The sequence below is a fragment of the Canis lupus genome, chromosome 1, assembly GCF_003254725.2.
Source record: "Canis lupus dingo isolate Sandy chromosome 1, ASM325472v2, whole genome shotgun sequence".
Classification (NCBI taxonomy): domain Eukaryota; kingdom Metazoa; phylum Chordata; class Mammalia; order Carnivora; family Canidae; genus Canis; species Canis lupus.
Genome location: NC_064243.1, coordinates 101,189,222 through 101,195,967, shown reverse-complemented (window position 1 = coordinate 101,195,967; position 6,746 = coordinate 101,189,222). Strand labels below are relative to the sequence as shown.

Genomic DNA, 6,746 nt, shown 5'->3' with positions numbered 1-6,746 from the left:
ATGTTGGAGATGGGTCTGTCAGTGCAGCAGAGCTTCAGGCTGGGTGGGTCTGTCTGTGCATGTGGCATTTTCACAAAGTGCAAAAGTGTGCATAAACGCATGTTAATAGTTCACAGTATTGTTACTTACAATAAGCAGCACTGCATGAGGGTTGAGGGGCAGGATCAACGAGGTCACCTCCAATTCAGAATTTGGTGTTCATCCTATCAGCAGTGGGAATTCCTCAAGGGAAGGTCCTAGCAAAAGAATGGGCCATTCTAGGGCCACCCCTAAAGTGGCAGCAACATTTGGAGCTGACAGATGAGGTGGTAGCCAGGATGTCAGGGAGCTGGGTCAGCCTCAGATGTTCTGGACCCCATCTTGTCAGGACTCCATGATGGTCGCGTGGAAACCAAGGGAGGGAGAAGCTCAGGAGGATGCTGTGGTCCTGCCTTGCACAAGTGGGTCCTGAGATGGGGGTCCTGCTCTGTCTGCTCCAGAGGGGAGGGTTCACTCCTTCCACCATGGCCAGCACAGGGCCAGGGCAGATGATAGGTCACATGCACCAAGCTGCACCCTCATACCTTACAAATACAAGTCATCTGGTCTTCACTGTCCCCCACGGGGGTAGAATCTGTATCGTGCACATTTTATAGATGAGGAAACTCAAGTACAGACAAGTAGAGCTCCGTGAAAGCAGAGACTGGGTCTGTTCTTGTGCATTGTTTACCTTCCAGTGCCTAGCAGATTGTAGATGCTTGATAAATAGTGTTGAGGGAGTGAGCATATAAACAAATAATTGAACTAATGAATACTGGGGGCACCTGACTGGTTCAATTGGTGGAGCATGCAATGCTTGATCTTGAGTCATGAGTTCAAGCCCTACATTGGGTGTAGAGATTACTTTAAAAATAAATCAATCAGGGGATCCCTGGGTGGCGCAGCGGTTTGGCGCCTGCCTTTGGCCCAGGGCGCGATCCTGGAGACCCAGGATCGAATCCCACATCAGGCTCCCGGTGCATGGAGCCTGCTTCTCCCTCTGCCTGTGTCTCTGCCTCTCTCTCTCTCTCTCTGTGACTATCATAAATAAATAAAAATTTTATAAAAAAAAATAAAAAAAAATCAATCAATCAATCAATCAACAAAAAACCAATCAAGACCAGATGGTAGGCGATGGTGTTTATGCCACCAACACCCCCGATCACTACTCAACTAGACACTTGCAGTGATGTAGAGTCTGCAGAAGCTCCAGAGCCATCTGGTTGCCCATCTGCAAAGACTCCATCAAAGGAAGCAGTGTGGCAGGCAAGAAAGACGTGCATGATCGCTAGTGGGAAAGCAAAGTAGTGCAGCCGCTTTGGCAAACAGTATGGCAGTCCCTCAAAAAGTGAAGCATAGAATTACCCTACGATGCACCACTTCCACTTCTGGGTATACGCCCAGAAGAACTGCAAGTGTGGTCTCAAAGAGATGTTTGCACACCCATGTTCATAGCAGCATTATTCACAGTAGCCAAAACATGGAAGCAACCCAGTGTCCATTGAAAGATGAATGGATGGGCAAAATATGGCCTATCCATATATGAGAATATTCTTCAGCCTTAAGAGGGAAGAAAATCATGTCACTCACTATAGCCTAGAGTTGTCGGATTCATAGAGACAGAAGTAGGATGGTGGCTGTCAGGGCTGGGGAATTGTGGTTTAATGGGGACAGTTTCAGTTTGGGAAGAAGCTCTGAGGCCAATCAATAGTGGGGATGGTGCACAACAGTGTGACTGCACTCAATCCCATAGAACTGCATGCCTAAAAACAGTGAAAATGGTAAAATTTTATCATGTGTATGCTTTACCACCATTTTAGATGTGCATGGACTATTGGTGAGATGTCTGTGCCTTTAAGGGTCTCCTCTCTTCCAAGGTACCCTGGCTACCTGGGTGTCAGCAGCTCAGCTGCCCCAGGAGACTTCCCCAGTCTCTGCATCAGGAGCTAGCTGGGCTCAGGCTATTGCCATGGAAACTGCAGCACAGGGAGGGAGGGGCTGCAAAGGAGCAGAGAGAGTCTTGGAGCCTGGAATTTACCGGGCTCTGAAATGGCAATAAATGAATCAACAAAAATATGGGTCTTTGTCCCTAGTAAGCGTGCTGTCCCTACTCCCTCACTAGGGAGTGGACACTGGGCCCACCGGAGGCCGGATCCTGTCCAGGCAGGTGTATGGACTGTGCGAAATAGCTTCTCTCTTTTTTTAAAGATTTTATTTATTCATGAGAGACACACAGAGAGAGGCAGGGGCATAGGAAGAGGGAGAAGCAGGCTCCCTGCGGGGAACCTGATGCGAGAGACCGGATTGCAGGACCCCAGGATCACGACCTGAGCCAAAGGCAGATGCTCAACCACTGAGCCACCCAGATGTCCCCAGATTCTCATTTTTAATTTTTTTTTTTTATTGGTGTTCAATTTACTAACATACAGAATAACACCCAGTGCCCGTCACCCATTCACTCCCACCCCCCGCCCTCCTCCCCATTTTTAATTTTTTTTTAATTTTTGGGCGGTAAAATGAGTAAATGAATTAAATTTTTTAATTAAAAAATGTTTAAAGATGTTTATTTACTTATTCATGAGAGACACACAGAGAGAGGCAGAGACATAGGCAGAGGGAGAAGCAGGCTCCTTGCAGGGAGCCCAATGTGGGACTCGATCCCAGAACCCTGGGATCACAACTTGAGCCAAAGGCAGACATCTGTTCAACCACTAGTCACCCAGGCATCCCCCCAGATTCTTATTTTTTTTTTATTTTTTAAAATTTATTCATGATAGACAGAGAGAGAGAGAGAGAGAGGCAGAGACACAGGCAGAGGGAGAAGCAGGCTCCATGCCGGGAGCCTGACGGGACTCGATCCCGGGACTGCAGGATCGCGCCCTGGGCCAAAGGTAGGCGCCAAACCGCTGAGCCACCCAGGGATCCCCCAGATTCTCATTTTTAAGGCAGATTCTCTCCAGTTACTTTTCTTGAAGGAAAAGTCTTTGGAAAAAGATAGAAAATCATGACCTCTGTCATCTTTAGCATGTTGATTTCTGAAGACAGGTTTTGTGCTACTGGAATTTGAGTCAGGCACAGTTCTTGGCTGTTTCAGTTCCTTTAGGCACAGTTCTTGGCTGTGCACTGTTTCAGTTTCCTTACTTAACAGTGAGCCTAACTGTGGGCAAAGAGAGGGCCTTCTCTTTTTAAAGATACCCATTCAGTCAGACGGCAGGTCGGTCTTCCGCCTGCTGCATGGGTAACAAACCCTCGCAAACAGAACACTTGATATGAGGCAGTTATCTGGCTTGCGGGTGGTCTCTGGGTTGCGGGTGGTCTCACAGGTGGTGTTGCTTACCCTTCTGGGTCTCTAGGTCTCTTTCCAGCATCATGCAGTTGCTGGCAGATTTAGTTCCCTGAGGCTGAAGGCTGAGATCCCTGTTCACGCCTGGCACCCTGTCGATTTCTGCCACATGGCCCTGTCGCATCTATGGTGGCTTACCTCTTCCGTGCAGGTCTCTACCTTTGTAGAGATCCTTTGAGGCTCAGGATAAAGCTGCCTTTTCATTTGCACTCTGCTTCATATTTGCATTGACAGGTGGGGATTACTCCCTACAAAATTCAGGACTGAGTTTTCCTGAATCCTCCCAAGGTACCCAAATAGACTGAATTGCGTCCCCCCAAAATTCATGCTGAAGTCCTAACCCTCCCCTCTCAAGTGCGCTGGTATTAGGACATTGGCTTTGGGGAAGTGATTAGATTTAGATGAGGTCACGAGGGTGGAATCATTGCATTTGGAAGAAGAGTAGACACCAGAGCACTCTTTCCCTATCGAGTGAGGACACAATGAGAAGGCCATCATGGGCAAGCTAGGTAGAGGATCCTCACTTGGGCTTCCAGCCTAGCCCTGCTCTCTTATTTCAAGTGTGCTCAGACACTACTTCAGTGGGTTCCTCCCTCCCCCTTCTCCTCCCCACATGCTCTTCCCTATTCCCACCCTGCACCTTCACTCTCTTCCTCATATTTCTCATCCCTGACGCTTCCTGTATCTCCCACTAGATGAAGCCTCCAGGAGGATATGGACTCTGTCCCATGCCACACAGTTGAGTCCTGTGTCTAGCACAGCACCTAACCCATAGTGGGTACCCCAGATCCATGTTGCAGGAGTAAATGGATTTTTTTGGAGTATATTAATGAATGACTTTTCTGACTGCGGAAAACCTAGGAAAGTCAAGTGGGCACCCATTGTTACTTTCCTTTTTAATACAGATGCCTCAGATGGTGCCCAGCACACAACTGGACTCAGTATTTCTTGACTGACTCAGTGAGCAAATGATGAAGATAGGTAGCATTCGTGCACCTCTGTGGCATGGGAGAGATTTGTGGTTGCCCAGAGCACAGGTGGACATTCCTCCCTCCTCCCATCATTTTGCAACATCCCTTTATGTTGTGATGTGCAGCCCCCCAGTTTATGATAATTCTCCCATCCCCCCCCAGACCCTGGCTAGAAGTCGGTGAGCCAGCCTTTTCTTGAGCAGGGATTGGTCAGGCTGTTGTCTTGGAAACGGCTACAGTTGGGAGGAAGAGACTGAGGAGGGATCCTGGAGAAGCTGGAATGTTCTAGGATGTGGCTAAAGATTGTGTGTGATCTAGTAATAGTGGCCCAGCATACAGCAGAAACTTAATAAAGCCTGTGAATGAGGGAATACTGGACTTCAAGAAGTCACCCTGTGTGGAGGAGGGGTGTCACATACCTCATTTCTACTTGTATTTGCAATTTTATTTTGGGAGTGGAAATCTATATAGTTGGCATTTGAATTCATCCATCCATCCTCTTATCCACCCACCCACTTGCCCATCAAACCATCAATCCACTTGCATGTTATGTTTTTTACCTTCGGTATCTTAGGAGGTTTTAGTATCTCTGGGGGGGGGGGTACTTATAGATCTAAGGAGAGATTGCTATCCCAATCTCTCTTAGGCAACCAAATTCTTAAGGAGAATAAAAGCCTGCCATATGTAAACCAAATGATTGCACACATCTCCTTCATCTGACTCACCCCATCTCCCCTGTCCCAAGTCATCCTGGGGCAGGTGCGATGCACAGGAGGCTGGCTCTAGAGTCAAAGGGCTCATCGCCAGTGGGGGGATGAGTGGTCAGAAAATGCTGCTTCTATAAGCAGCTTTTTTTGACACTTGGGATTTCTTTAGGAGTCCACAAAGACCCAAATAGTAACATCTTGACCCTACCCCAAAATGCATTTTTTTAAAAAATCAACTTATTGATTTTGTTGTAGGTATAATTTACCTACAACAGAAAATACCTGTTGGAAGCATGCAACTAATGGGTTTTGACAAATGTATGCATCTGTGTAATCAACACCACAATCAAGCTATTCCAAGGATGTATTTTAATAAGAAATAAAAAGTGTGAGGCACAGATAAGGACTGGCTACTCGACTAAGGTTGACCCCACCCCACAACTGTCATCTCCAGGAAGGGTCATGTTTCTCTCTCTCCTTGCTAACATAGTCTAGCACAGGGTGGACTTACAGTGACTATTTGTAGAGTATATTATCGAATGGAAGAATCTCCATGCAGGCTCTTGTAGAAAAACAAACAAACATTGTGGGGGAGGAAAGATAATTTTCTCTCTACCTTTTGGAATTCTTGGCTGAAATCCCTGTAATGAAGGACAGAAGAACTAGAGTAAAACAAAAGTTATTTATGTGTACACCCAATGTACACGTGGGAGACACCTAGAGAAAAGTAAATCCTGGAGTTGGCCCAGGATTCAAGCTTGCATTCCATCCCAACAGGGAGAGGCACAGGAGATAGGGTCTTTTTGGAAAGAGTATATGATTTTTCGGAAAGGAGGTTTGGTGGTTTGTGATGGTTTGTTTGTCTGGGTGTAGTGTCTGCCTCTGGTCACCCCTCTTGCCAGTCTTTCCTGGTGGATGAAACTCTCAGGCAGGGCTAATGACATGAAACTCTTGTCATGCACCTGTACTGTAGGTGCATGAGGGGCTTAGAGAATGGCCCTCCCTGCATTTGCTCTTCTCCAACGGCCTGCAGCTCAAGATAACCCAAATCCCACAGTGATGTATTTTGGGGGGGGTGGCATGTTCTGCTATCCAACAACATCGTATCTGTATCTTTCTCATCGCAATGGTCCCAGGGCATGGCACATTGGCTTACCAGAGCAGGCTTTCAATAAATATTTGTTGAGTGAATAAGTAAAAGGATGGAGGAGAATATGGTGAGGACACGGAATCTTTATGTCACTGGCCACTTCTGGTGTGAAGATGTGGGGCTTTCTAGACTCCATGAGGCTCAGAGGCAACTTTGTGCCCTTGTGCAAAGATGCTATCAAGGACAACACAAGGATGTGCATGAACCTCTGATGGGGACCCCCAGCCTCTCCATCCCTCACCGAGGCTGGCTGCACACAGTAGATCCAGCCTTTCCCTCCTTGGGGCTCTGTTTCCTTAGCAACCCAGACAAACACAATCTGTTACCATGGAAACTGCTGCTAGGCTGAGGAGGTGTCAGTGGTTGAAAATCAGCAGAGAGAACATCAGAGCATAGAATATTCTGGAATCTTGTATTAAACTGTTTAAAATCCCAGCCTGGAATTCACTAGTTTCTCATTCATTATTTGTGAATAAATAAAAATATGGATTCTTCTCTTGTGCATTGCTGATGAGGATACAAAATGGTGCAGCTGCCATGGAAAACAGTCTGGTGGT

The 6,746-nt window shown here is 47.0% G+C and overlaps 1 long non-coding RNA gene across 1 annotated transcript; it reads right to left on the bottom strand.

Annotated features, from left to right (window-relative positions):
• Nucleotides 1–5,391: 5,391 nt before the first annotated feature.
• Nucleotides 5,392–6,480, bottom strand: LOC125753152 (uncharacterized). The gene is made up of 2 exons (XR_007404273.1): nt 6,196–6,480; nt 5,392–5,680 (listed from the first exon to the last, which is right to left on the bottom strand). It is a non-coding gene; the product is annotated as an uncharacterized LOC125753152 (long non-coding RNA).
• Nucleotides 6,481–6,746: the final 266 nt, after the last annotated feature.